Genomic DNA, 14,442 nt, shown 5'->3' on the forward strand with positions numbered 1-14,442 from the left:
CAACTTAAGGCCATTACCTCTTGTCCTGTCACTGTTACCTGGGAGAGGAGGCTGAACCTCACCTCGCCACAGCCTGCAAGATGTCTGTGGAAGAATGGTTGATAGGCACACCCATAGCCCAAAGATTTGAGAGAGTTCTTCCCTTTGCTCTGACAGTAAGTCATGTGAGGAAAAGTAGATTCTTAAAGATATGGAAGCTTGGAATGTTTTCTTTACCAAGCGTTTCAGAAGCAGCTGAGAGGGTAGATCACCTACTAAGTGATTGTTTTAGGACTGAACTACATATGTCACTCCAAAAGTAATGCCTCCTATTTATTTCCATGGAAAAGACAGTAGACACAAAGAGCACAATTACATATTTGATAGAGCACATTTTCAGCTACAAAACACTGTTTTTCAGCACAGTTACCACATTTAGCTCTGCATTTTCACCAGCAGTGAACAAGAACTTGCATGCTGTGCTCATAAAAATATGCACCAGTGGAGGTGCTCCACTGTTACTGTCACCACGGCTGAAATGCACCACCCGCCACCTCACTGTACTCATATCCACTGTCTTGTACCCCTAAGCATTCAACAAGCATCAACAGATGTCAGTGGATGCCATTTCTTCTGCTTGGAGGAATTCAGTTCCACGTCTTTGCTGTATACAGGCTTCTATGTCAGAAGCCTTTCTGTCAGACTGCCCCTCTGCTGCCATCCATCACACAGGAAGAAGATGTGATGGAATACTGTTGGAATATTCAACCTTTACTGCCATACTACCAACAAGCGCCTCTTACATTGTGGGCCAACATAATAACATAGCAGGCATTACATTCACAGCAGCCTTCATACAAGCAGGCAGTTGAGAGCTCTTTCCTGGTGGTTTCTGCCTGGATGTTTCTGGCTAATTGCATTCATTCTATGATTGGAATTGTCACATTCTCAATGATTGTTTTTGTACTTCTTTTAAAACAGATTTTTTGTTGCTCTGTTTTCTTAGTGATGTTCATCTGCTGAGGTACAACTCTGTCATTCCGTAGTATAAAAAGTTTTTTTCTTTCTTTCTTTCGTTTTTTAGATAAACACCTTTTGTTAGCCATTACCTTGCGCATGAAAGCAACACTTCCTGATTTGTTCTTCTCTAAGCAATTCCATCATACCCGTGGGACTGCAAGCATGAATAGTTACTATTTGGCATGCATGTGCAGTGCTGATCAGGCCCATAAATAACCAGTGGAAAGTTACTATTAATGGTACCTTGATGGTTTTATTTCTGTTCATGCTCAGGAGTCATTACAACACATTGATTTCTGTGTGGAAGAGGTGGCTGAGCTACTGCTGTGTGCTGTGAGATGGTTGTTTTTCCTACTTGAAAAGATAAGAAAGTAAAAACTTGGTTCTAAGATTTCAGTAATTTCTTTCTGTTATCAAGAAAAATGTATTTTCCATGTAGCCATGTAGGGAGTTGCACATTTCTATAGTTTGGCTTTGCAAAGGTAGGAATTTGCCCCCTTTTTTGCAGCATTTTTTGAATATATTTTGTCTACCTTTAATTGTTCTCCAGGTAAGGATGCCACTTGTGAAACATGCGCTGTCCTCATTTTGTTTCTCAGGTGCAGAGTATGAAATGAGAATCTAAGATTACAGCTGGACCTATGAACTGTTTGTAATTTGGGCAGAGATGTTTCCACCATCTGTTGAGGATGCCTGCACTGCAAACTATTTGGAAGTGAACAGTTTCCCTTCACAGTTTGTGTACCTTTCCTAAGAGGCATGGTACATCCCATGCTACATCCCATCGAGACAGCCTGGAGCACAGTGTCTTCAGATAGGGTTTGTTCATGCTCTGCCCAGTGATAAGCAGTTTATAAACAATGCATTGGGGTAAGTGCCACATGCTTAATCTGGATGAGAAAATGGGAGGAGTGAAAGACTACATTTAAACAAAAATGGTAATAAATATGGCCTGATCCATTTCAGGGAGTAGAGAATCAGAGTTTGCCATTACCTTCAGCACAATTTGCATCAACCCCTTCAGTGAGAATATTTAAGTCTCCTGTGTACGACTTTGTAATCATGACTCTGCACTCCTAGGATTGACTTGATTAAGAACTGTGAGCACAGTTACAGCACTATCAGCAGCTGTGCAGACTTCCTAACTCTGCTGCCTGTAAACATGTCAGCTCAGTGAGAGGGAAATTCATGGAGCCAGCATAGCTGCCATTCAGGCCATGTGTTCCCAACCAGAAAGTTTCTAATTTTCAGAGAAAGATGTCACTCTGGAATTAGGGATTTGAAGAATGACATATAAAGAGCTTTCTGAATCTACTGCTTGAAGAAATCCATTCAAAATTTGAAAGGTGAGGAGAGGTATAGTAATGCTCAAGAGGCTGAAAGCTATACGAACAAATTAGACTGGGATTATTAGGGGAACAGAACACTGCTGTGCAATAAAAGACAAGCGCAAATTAGGAAAGTTGTTGCAGAAAAGTACGTGAACACAGCTGATGATCAAGGAGCAGAGCAGAGATGTTCAAAGTAAGGCCTGAAGTGCCAGTTTTTCAGGAATCTGGGGCTCTGATGCACTGCACCACTTCAAGTTTCAGTTTTCACATGTTAGCAGAGCATAAAATGCATTACTGTGTAATGTAATGGAAGACATCTTAAAAATACATTTCCCTCCATTTTCCTTCTCTCAGCAAATGTAGAGACAACAGCAATCATCAGTCTTACCTGTGTTTGAAATTCTGTACTAGGTGAAGCAACTTCCCCCAGGGCAATACTGCAAATTTCTCATATTCGTGACATTGTTATTTTGACCTATGTCCTTTCTTGAAATACAAATACAGGGTAGGGATTAATGTTGATTATGCAGTGGTGTAGACATTTATTTCTACTGCCCTCTTAGCCCCTGTGAAACCTCCTCAGACTTGAAGCTCCCATTCTCCCCAAAAAAATTAATAGAGATGGAGAAAGAACTCTTCAGGAACAGCATTTTTTGGCAATGTGATAAAATTAATTTATGTTAGAAAGACCAAAAGATGAATTTAAAATAAAAGATGTAAAAAATGAAAAAGAACACCTGTCTGAACAATTTCTCTAATGATTTGGACACAAAAGCACTGAATTTTGGAAATAGACTGAGAGAATGGCACAAATGGGAAACAGCTTGGTGGAGGTGTCAGGAGGACACCTTTCCTGGGTGATGGACACTTTGTGTAACCTTTATTGCCAATTCCAGAAGCCATTGTGACATACAGGTGGTGGTGTTTTGTTTGTTTTAACTTTATGTTGTTTGTTTTTAGAAACTTGAAAATCAAGATTTATGTGTTTGTCCAGCCTCAAGCATCTAATTATGTATGCAATTATCTTATGTTACAATAAATTTACTTCAGTCAGTTTCTTAATCTACAGTAAAACATGGGTAACGGCACTCACTTCCTTGCTTAACTTTCTGTTTTTAATTTATGTTACTTAATCTATCCAGGCACTGGTTATTTAGTTCAGCACAGAACATTCTTAAGGGGATCTCCAAAATACTTTGGAATAATGGAAAAAATGGGACATATGTCTCTAAAATGGGACATATGTCTCTAAAAGGAAAATATCTTTCTTTTTTTTTAATAAAATCAATAATCAGGAAACAAAAGTTGTAAATAAAAAATGAAAGAAAAAAAGAAAGAAAGAAAAATACAGGAACACTAGTTATAATCACTTTTCCAAAGAACAAGGAAAAATGAGCAGGCTCCCTAGTGTAGAAATTTATATTGTATTCAATATAAATGTAGTACTTATACTGTATTCAATTTTCTATGTAGAAGAGACTTAATTTAGAAGACAGCAGTATGTGCTTTCATTAGTAGAACACTCAGTAATTATGAATGTTGGTGGTAGAAACAAAGTGTGCTTTGCTTGCTCTGTAAAGGGAAAAGAAGGCAAACAGGATAATGAAAATCTAGGCAACGGGAAGGCTGCCAGAGCCTGAGTATGTGATTCTTTCTGAATCAGCAGGTGCTTCCAGCTCTGCTCAGAAGCTGCTACCCTGGGCCTCCCTCAACCAATGAGTGGGTGTGCATGACCTGAGAGAGAATCTCAGCCAGGCATCGTGAGGAGGAGCCCTTCTGGAGAACTAAATACACCAACAACTGCTAGAAATGCCTTCCTTACTGTACTGTTTGTACAGTATATAAATCATTACATATCGAAGATTATGCAAAACTTCTCCAGAAACCATTTCAAGAGCCGTATGATATTTCTGCAAACCGCTGGCAGGCATATTACATTCCTCAAACTTACTGGTAAGCTCCCATCAACATTACCTTCACATTAGCTGATTCATTAATGTGTTTTTAATGCGAGAAACCTTGTTATTCAGAGTTACAGACAATGCCAGTATCTGCTGATACTCAAGACTCATTTATGTACTTCTGTATCTTTTTCATATCTCTGTAAGAATGTGTATCATTTAGGCTTTCTTTACTTACATTTCAGGTAGGACAAACGCAGTGCTTCAGCTCATATTGGTTGTATGAGCACAGGTGATTTTTACCTCACATCGTTATTTTGCTGCCTTGCTAATGGACAGGTTTATTTTTTTTACATCTGTAAATCTGACCTGCATGTTATTTTAAAAAGTCACATCATCTTGAAAATGGAGCTGTAATGGACACATACCTGACTAAACCCAAGCTCTTGACAGTAAGTATAGTTTTAATCACTCACATTATCATCATGTGTTTGTCGCTCAGTTTGACATGTCTAAAGCAAAGTTCTGTCCCTCTAGATGCTTCATCTTCCTGTTTGCTGTGTGGAAGACCCCATGGCAACGCCAGGAGTGTCTCATGATACAGAGAGATTTGGAGGATGCAGGTGTTAACCACAGTCTCTGGGAGGAGACACTACTGTCTTTGATCAATTTAATGCACAGCACAGTTTTGGAACTATAAATGCAATGACACACGTAAGTAATGTGAAGGGAGATGCCTTACATATGACTTCTCAGCATATAGTGTAGGAAAGCTGGGAAATGTTTCAGCTGCTGTTTATTATCAGTATCACAACAACACATTAGAGAAGAAATCTTGATTTTTTTTCTTATGTCTGAACAATAATTTTCATAATTTCATAGGTTGGTCACTTACAGATGCTATTGATCATATTGCTGAAATGCTCAGAGATTTTTCTTTTTTTCTTTTTTGGAATTTTTAAGTAAAGGTTAAATTGACAAGATTCATTTCAAATTGTTAACTTCTCTCTCTGGCTTTGCATTTTAATATGAGAAATAGAAACAAATAAGCATCTCTTACAGCTCGATATAAGTTTCAGGGCTATTTGAGCATAAGTGTAAATTAGGTTGGAGCTGACTGTATCATTTGTAGCTGGAGAGCATCTTCTGGGCTGCTTAATTTGTGAACTGGTCTCTGATAACTGCCTGACTGGAAATGCAGCCATTTTTATAGCATTGATTCTGGATTACTTTTTTTCTTGTTGCTTTAAAATGGAAATGCACTTCTGCTCCAAAAGCACATCTGTACAATATTGATGGTCAGTGCAACTGAGTTGAAGAAGCAAATGTTCAGATGAGCAGATACCTTTGATTCCTCGAGACTTTGATTCTTGACTGTAAATAATCTGTGAAATAATTTTCAGCTTTTCATCCAAGATAAGAGTCATAACTGGTGTTAGCCTTGAGAGTTTGATTAGCATTAGAAGACCAGTAACTATTTTTCTATTTAATCTTACTATAGGGAATGTGGAGCGTGATTCTGAGTAAATCTATAAAAACAGAGCACACAGTAAACACAGTAGAAAATGTTTGCAACTCAAAGAACTTAAATTGATGACCAGACAAACAAGGGGTTGTATGTGGACATAAGGGATGTTGTGGACAAATGCTAGCCTGAAAATGGGAACTGACAGGAAAGCATCAGAGAAGAAAGCTGTGTGCCTACCATGTCGATTCAGATAACTCAAACTTTCACCTTCTCTTCCTCAGTGTTACTCTCCTCTCATTTCTCTTCATCCGTGCTTGCATGCACTAAATATATTTTTGTTCCAGCTATTCACCATCTTTGACACTGGTTTTCTAGTAACCACTGCCCATTTACATCTCACCAGACAAACTGTTAACAGGAACTACGTACAGTCAGTGAGGGTCAGATGCTGAGTGAACTCCAAATCACAGAACCCATGCCTTGGAGGATATGTCTGTGGACAAAATTTCTGCACTCCTCCATCTTAACCAAATGATTCATTTTGTACGACGGTCCAACTGTGCCTCTGAGGTCTTTATTAGTTGCAGCTCCTTTTCTCTGGATACATAGGTGATATCAGAGTCCCGTATTTCTTAAAAACCACTGTAAGGTTGGGCCTTCTTCAGCCAGTTAAGACAGAGGGATGCAGTATACAGAGGTATCTGGCTCCAGAGCTTCTTCACATTAAAATGCAGCAAGATCTTCCAGAGGAACCTCATTTTATCTAGCACCATTTCTATCTCCATTCTCATTATATTCTATGGCTTTAAGCCACAATCTTCTGCTTATTTCCTCTTATCACCATAAAGCCATCACTTTTAATCCTCTATCTCAGGTTTTTGAACACACTGTAATTCCAAAGAGGAAAGGAAAAGAAAAAAAAAAAATGGAAAGAGAGAAGATGCAGGAGCTTTCACACTTATGGGTTCCAAAACAGTCATTTTTTCTACTGAAATACACTGAAGAGCAGGAATATTGGAAGTTTTCAGGGTTTTGCCAATGCATTTCAGTCTTGGCTCACATCTCTTCTGTTATAGTTCTGGACTGTGGCTCTAGAAGAAATTGACAAAATGAGTCAGGTTTTTTTTCAGATACTAGTAAGTGAAAAAAACTGATTTTTTTTTACACATATAACAGATGTCTCAGCCAGTAAATCACAATTGGAAAATAAATCTTCTACCATAACTTCCTGTAAGATGTGTTTTTAATGCACTTTTAAAAATCGAAATCTGTTTTAAACTGTTACTTTTTGCAGCCATTTACTAAAAATGAAAATATGGCATCGTTTTCAGTACTGTAACATTCTGAATTGTGCTTCACCTCATCAGGGTTTAACAAGGTTCATCTTTTTGAATTTGTCAAGGCTTGATTTCTATCACTTGACTTGCAGTTTTACAAAGGAGTGTGAAAATCATTCAGCTTCACGCAGCAAGTATTCCAGGGGCTCTCACTTCTTGGCACCACTCAGGGACACATATGTACGCTACTGCATCTCTGTTCTAGTGGTATTATTGATCCATAATTATCTATTTGCTGTTTACTTATATCTCACCAACTGAACTGTGAACGCACACAATGTGTGATCAGTGATGGCAGGGTATTCCAAGCAGGCTGCAAATCACAGGAGAAAAGCATGGGAGAGGTTCTCAATGTTTCTGGTACCAGTTTGAGGATCCAGTACTAATTCAATAGTTACAATTTTAATAAAATCTTTATAAAGAGGGTGAATTCCAAGGACAGCATTTGGGATGAGATATATCTTTTTGGAAAGCGTATCAACCCAATGCAAATGCTGATCGTTTTTGCAGGTCAACATCACCAAATTTTCTTACTTGTGTTTGATGGCAGGATCAAAGATTATTTTTCCTAGTTATTTACATATCAAAATTTTAACACTGGGTAATCATTTCGAATCTTGTTGAGGCATGCAAATGGGCAAACACGTGTCTCTACAAGATCTGCTCTTTAGAAACTTGCAGCATCTGATCAACGGACTCAGGTTTGAATGATCCAAATTGTTTATTACAAGTTCTCACATCACATATACCTTCACAAGTTTTCTTTTTCTAGCTTTCCCATCCACCCCTACAACTCTCCCATCCACCTTTACATGTCAACAGAGCATTCTAAAAAACACTCTTCAACCGTTCACACAGGCGCTTATCCAGTCAGAGCCATGAGGCTTTCTTTCTGCTTCTAGAGGTGTCCTTGGTTCTCATGCTGTTTATCTTTCTCCACAGCTTCTGCTCTGAACAGTTTTTCTTGTATTCCCACAGAAACTGAGGCGGAAACTGATGCACATTAGTTTTTAATACTGAAGTTGTGTTTAACATTAATATTCTTTCCATATTTATCGAACTATAATGAAAACTGAAGCATCTGTGATCTTCATTCCTCCTAACGGTGCAGCTATTTACAGCATTCTACAAGAGTATCAGATGGTGTGTGGTATGAAATATGTTTCAGAGGTCCCAGTTCTTGTTAAATTAAGGTCTAGCGTGTGAATGTTGAAGTGCTTCCAATTCTTTCCAAGGAAAGTCAGACCAAATATAATTGTCCTCTTCATGAAATAGCTTTAGTCAGAAGTCAGCAGTGCCATATATATCACTTATAATGATTTTGGTTCATGACTTTTTGTGGCTGAATTGTTGCTGTAAGTTCTTTCAACTTTCCAGTATCACCCCTAGGTCATTCCTGAGATATGCTTACACTGCTCACAAGGAAGCTGTTTTCTGAAATAAAGTGAAGGACTCTGCTCTTTTTTACTGCTGTTGCTTTGGATTCTGATTTCCTCAGAGGGTGAAATTTAGAATAAGGAAATGGTTAAGAGAAGTGACTATGGGAGAGGAGGCAACACAGTTAGTTTGACTTAGCTTTTGGTTTTTAGTAGCTATTACAATGACGTTAGGAATCTGTGCCCAGAGGAATGCCACTGTATCATATCTTATATGCTTAGTTCAGATGAAACAGACATACAAATACTGTAGGTTTGTATACCGTGATCACGTCTATGTTCTGTTAGAAAGGATTTTTTTTATTACATTTACAACATTCTGAACAGGAGACTATCTTTTGATTCACCAACCATTACAGGGAGGGTATTCTGCAAATGAAAAATGCCCCTGCATGGTACAACCATCAATCTAGTGGAGCAAAATGGAAGGAGTCCAACTGGGATGCCTAGTTGAAGATGGTTGTGAAACCTTCATTGGTGAGTTCTAGACATCTTCTGAAAAGCAGGACGCTTTTGTTTATTTGCCTACATTTCTAGAATTTATTTGCCTGGAAATGTAGGCAAATAAACAGCATAAATTTGGGACATACCAAATATTTCAGGTATAGCTATTTGTGGGGGGAAGCAAAACAACAATAAAAATAAAAAAAACAGTTCCCAGACACCATTCTTCAAATATTTCAATGGCATTATTTGCATGACAACATTACTTTAGAAGAGTATTCTCCTAAATGATTGAGCGTTTTTGAAACTAGATACAGAGCTACTGCAGAATAAAAATTCATTTGATTGAATTAAAATATAATTCTTTTAATCTTCAAATAGTAGGACTGGGGTTCATTTCTGTTGTAACATCCTACCAGATCTCACAGCAGTGTCATTCAGCCACTCTCCTGTCCTGATCCCAATGAAGCCCATGCCCGGTCTCACACTGACTTCACAGGGAGCAAAACCAATCCACCGAAACACCTCTGTTGCTTCATTACTTCGGGATGAAATCAAAATATCTTTTTTCATTATTTCAGAGACATGATGATGTGTGGCAGTGCCAGTATTGTTGCTGTTTGGGCCTGTCATGCAGGAAAGCTGTTGTGCTGAATGTTCTCTTCTTTAGATGCAGTGATTCCCTCCAAGACTCGTTTAGATCATGTAAAAGGTGAGATTGTTCTTTCCTTTTCCATGGCCCCTTAAGTCATCTGGCACAAAGGCATTCTCTGCACTCACTAAAACTGTCCCTAAGACACTCTCTTGGAGGAGTGATTGCATGGTAAATTTTTGCTTTAGCTTCCTTTTTGTGACATGTCCTGTTTGCTTCAGTGACAAGGCACTTCTATTCAGTGTTTGTCTGCAAATTAACTCTCAACTACAGCTGGGTAAGAGCTGTGTAAATTAGAGCAGTTTCAGAATATATGAACAATTTGGTGGTGTATTTTTCTTTTTTTTTTTTTTTTCTTTTTTATTGGTGCAACTTCTTTTTTTTTCTTTAATACTTATGCTAGGAAATTGTCTAGCCATATGTTGTTATTCTTTGCTATTTATAGTGTTTCTTCCTTCTGCTCAGTATTTCTCCCTACTTGTCTCAGCTCTGATGGCAGATACTATACTTCCAAATTTCCTCCTGTGCAGCAGGGTCAAATTCTGAACAACTCTCCCAGCATTCTTTTAGTGTGTTCTTCCTGCAAGCCACACTACCTGATAGATTTTTAAAGGGAAGAGTGAAGTTTTGCTTCTAAAAAGCAAGTTACAAACTTTTAGTTTTGGCAACTAAAAAGCACTTACAAATAGAGCTAACAGCTCACTCTGTATTCAGGCCGTGCTTTCAGATCCCAGCTTCTTTGCCATTCCTTTATTTTTTCTGCTAAAGTTCTCCTTGGTAGATAAACCCCTCTTCACCTGTGCTGAGTTTTGTAGGGAGTTCTGGAAGAGTTTTTTTGTTTAAAGTTTGTGACTGGGAAGGGCGTATTGACTAGGTAGTGTTCAGCTGCCATGACTGTTTCAATGTTTTCTGTCTTTAAAATTTGGATAGGAGTTGAAAGTTAGTATATAGTCTGAACAATTGCCAGGGAGTTACTTATCCTTCTGAAAAAAGAATCAAGTTGGAATAAACGTGTTTATTTCACAGACAAAAGGAAGGAATCTCCCTTCTCTCATGCTACAGAGAGGATTTTGATAAGTTATCAACAAATTCATTAAATATACCATTTGATTCAAGTGTATTCTACTCTTTCTTTCTGCCTATGTGCTATCCAAACCAGCCATACATGTAAGCTTTCTCTTCTCTCTCTTTTTTGTACCACACCCTCACCCTTTGTCTTCTGATGGTCATGGGCACGGTGATGCTGAAACTGACACCAGCAAGACAGCCTTCCATGTCTCGTCGTTATTGTCTTACCCAGAAGTTCTGTAAAGTTCCAGGTAATATTGTGTCTGATTTATTTTCTCGATTTCCCATCGGCAGGAGATGTCTTTCACCTGTGACTCACAAGTATCAGAAAATGGCTGGACACGACTCTCTCATCACCTTGGGATAGAACAGTCCCCTGAGTTACAGATGTCCAAATGAACCCAGCAGGATTCCAGTCCCTACAGTTCTGTTTTATATATCACAAGATATGAGCAGAGTAAGTAGGCAAAGTTTCCTTGTCAAGTAGGGTAAAAATCGATGTGCTGGATGAGATAAATTAAACAAAAGGAAGGTTGAAAATAATTCTTCCCACTGCCTCTTGTGTCTGCACGGACAGGTCCTTTCTTCTTTGTAGTTCATAGGCTCAGCAAACTGCACCCTATCATTTCTGAAGCCAGAGGAAATCTCCTTTTTGCCACAGTAGCATCTTCATGCAGATCTGCCTCAGACCTTCTGCTACAGTCCTTCTTACCCTGCTCAGCCTGCATGGTCACATCTGGGGACTTCTCTGCTCTCCAGCAGTTGCGCTGGGCTCAGGACTGCAAGTCTTCCTCCTGAAGCATTACTGTCGCTCTAGCAGGATGTAAGATGTAGATCTGTATGGCAAAATGGAATCAAATATTATAACACTGTTGCATATGTTCATGTACTTCAAAGTTTAGAAGTGTTTATAATTCTCCACATAGCTTGAATTTTGGACTACTGGATGTACTTTTATAGTTGAATTAACTTCTTGCAATGATTTAGTTTTTTTTCCCTTTTTCCCTGAAATGATTTTTACCTCATTTATTGCCAGCCTTGGAAGAACATCCATTTTCTGTTTATAAAGCAGTCTCTTCAACTACATAATACCAAATATGTGAAGCACTTAAAGATGCCTCTGCTACCTCTGGAGAATGACTTATTCTCTTTGCTGCTCTCAGGGAATTTCTAGATAATGCTCAGCAACCCACTTGGGCAATGTTCTGGTCATGTTGGTCACTAATGGTCTGTTCCATGTTTTCATGAAACATCTGGGATCTGAGCCGAAGAAAGACTGAGCATTAATTGCACCATTGTCTGCAATTACAGCAGGCTGTAGCTGGATGGTGAATGCATCAAGTACTCTAAAAAAAACCACACAAATTACTTGAAAAATCAGGTTCTTTCTAGGTTCTGCTTCCTGCATTCATTATTACTTGGAAGTTAGGTAAATTGCCGCTATGTTGAAAATTACCACCTATTCCATGCAGCATTGATGGCAGTGAATATTTTCTCCTCCACTGCCTCATGTTCTAGAAATTGGGTTGCTTCCCGATTTAATGATTTCTGACTGGAGAATAAAAGTGAAAATGAATACGGGTTTTTAAGTCCAGAAGGTGTACAAACTAACCTAGAAACCTGACGAAGCAGCTCCTTCCTCCAGAGTGTTTCATGGTCTTGGAAGTAAAGGCAGCACCACTCCTTTCAGTCCTTTCAGGACTATGGGATCTGAATACTTGGGTGGATGTCCCTGTGACTCTTAAAATGATGCCTGTCAGGAAATGGCTTAGAAATCATTCCAGTCTTCTGTACTTTCTTATCAGCTGGTTACAGGCTGTTTCACACTGAAGACCAGTAAGACATCCTGTGCTAGAAGTGTAGGAGAAGCTCTTCGAACACTTAGGAATTAAGAGGGAAGCTTGTTCATTCCTGGTCCAAATCTTTATTTTCCTGTCTCAGAGTCACTCGAGATTACTGACCGACGGCCACTCTGTGTCTTGCTATAGGCAAAGTCGCTGAGGAAACCACAAAGAGCATCAACTGAGGACAGCCCGCGGGCTGCTTCAATCCGCCAGGCAGGCCTTAGCCTCTAGAGGTCTCCCAACTCTTCGTGCATCTGAAAACCTAAATGCAGCGCTAGGTACCTCTGTCAGCTCTTCTCAGCATGTCTCTCCCCTTTCTTTGACTGCCCGTTACCCAATCCTTCAGAATTAGCTCTTGTATGTGTTTTGAAATTCACAAATACAGTTCTGTCTTGTCTCAATCTGACATTATCAGAACTCATTAGCTGACCTTATAGGATATTTTCTAATAGGAGTTGGGGAAACATGGGGCAGTGCAGCCAAGTTGTGTCATAATGTGTAAATCTGCTGGTTGGAAATAAGCATTTAATTGATGTGCTCCATAAGCATGCATCCAAGAAACTGAAGGAATTTGAATTATTTTTATTTTTTATTTTATTTTTATTTTTGACTGCAAAGAGAGAAAAAGCTGGCAAACATTTGTATAATATTGTCATGGTATCTCTGCCAGGCTCCTTTCTCTCCCAGTGCGCTGGGTGCTGGCCCATCCCAGCCATTGAGGGTGGGATTAATGAGTTTCCCACTGGGATTGGTCAGCCTGCTTCATATCACTGTGTTATATAGGCATCGTGCCTTCACAGGAGTTTTGTCCGATCTGCATCAGTACAGTGAGAAATCACAGCCACCCAGCATGGCCCAGCACTTCCTCGTCAGCTGGATCCACAGGCAGACTGCCCAGGAATGGATGACATGCTATCCTCCTACCTATTTGCAGTTAGACCTGTTTTCCCACTCAGAGGGGGAAAGCGACTGCATTCAAGATGCCAGCAGGAGTGTAACAGGAGCTGCAGCCTCTCAGACACACAGTCAGCTGCTTCTTCCTGCAGGTGCTGTGGAGTTGCTCAGCCGGGACTGCTGCCCCGGCCCCAGCAGGATGCTGGCTGCCATGACCCAAAGAGGCAGTGAGTCCTACAGCTGGCACCCCTCTGCCTTGGGGAGAGGGGTGGGGAATCACTCTCTGTATTAAACACCCCATATAAAGGCTTAAAATAGCCACCTTTGTTTAAACTGAGCAGACCCAGAGGCATTCAGGACATGCACAAACGTGAAAGTATTCATCTACAGAGCAGTTAGCTATAGAAGAAATGTTAATAGCAAAAGCTTTTGTGAAAATTGGAGGAAAATGGGAATGTGCAGTACCTCAGACATAAAGTAATGCTATGTGCCAGCTGATAGCTGATGTCTGCAGTTCAGAGAGATCGGCTAAGTCATAATAACACAGGAGAATGGGAAGATGTTGCTGCTAAATGTACATTCTGATTCAATGTAAAACAACCAGAGATTTAGAGGCAGAAATTTTTTTCATAAGCGTGGCATGCTAAGAAGAAAATTAATTCCCAAGTCATTAGCAAAGGTGCATAATTTGTATGATAAATCTTTAAAATAATACATTATTCTGGAATGTATGTATTCAAGTTTTAAAGAATAAAATTTGAAATGTGTTTGAGAGCCAACTGTGCTAGGAATCACCTGGATTGTTAAAAATTTCTATTAAAACATTCAGAGGCATATGGACATTTTTTACCTTACTGAACAATAAATCAAAAGATTTTATAGCTTGCAGTTTTGGTCAGTGATTGCGTTTTATGGTAAAGGTTTTTGCTAGTGAATGGGCATCTTGAATGAGATCTCTAGATTTGTAGTATTTTCTGTTTCATCTTAAAGCAAGTTTCATTAAGAAAAAAAAGGATTCAAATCTTTCTGCAAACAAGAAGAGCCAGCTTAATCCCCTTTAGGAAGCTG

The 14,442-nt window shown here is 39.2% G+C and overlaps 1 long non-coding RNA gene across 1 annotated transcript; it reads left to right on the plus strand.

Annotated features, from left to right (window-relative positions):
- The first annotated feature begins 3,997 nt into the window (after nt 1-3,997).
- Nucleotides 3,998-11,751, plus strand: LOC146544104 (uncharacterized). The gene is made up of 5 exons (XR_014884093.1): nt 3,998-4,283; nt 4,477-4,683; nt 4,769-4,945; nt 8,832-9,628; nt 10,931-11,751. It is a non-coding gene; the product is annotated as an uncharacterized LOC146544104 (long non-coding RNA).
- The last annotated feature ends 2,691 nt before the right edge of the window (nt 11,752-14,442 follow it).

The sequence above is a fragment of the Meleagris gallopavo genome, chromosome 6 (assembly GCF_905368555.1).
Source record: "Meleagris gallopavo chromosome 6, MGAL_WU_HG_1.1, whole genome shotgun sequence".
Lineage (NCBI taxonomy): Eukaryota > Metazoa > Chordata > Aves > Galliformes > Phasianidae > Meleagris > Meleagris gallopavo.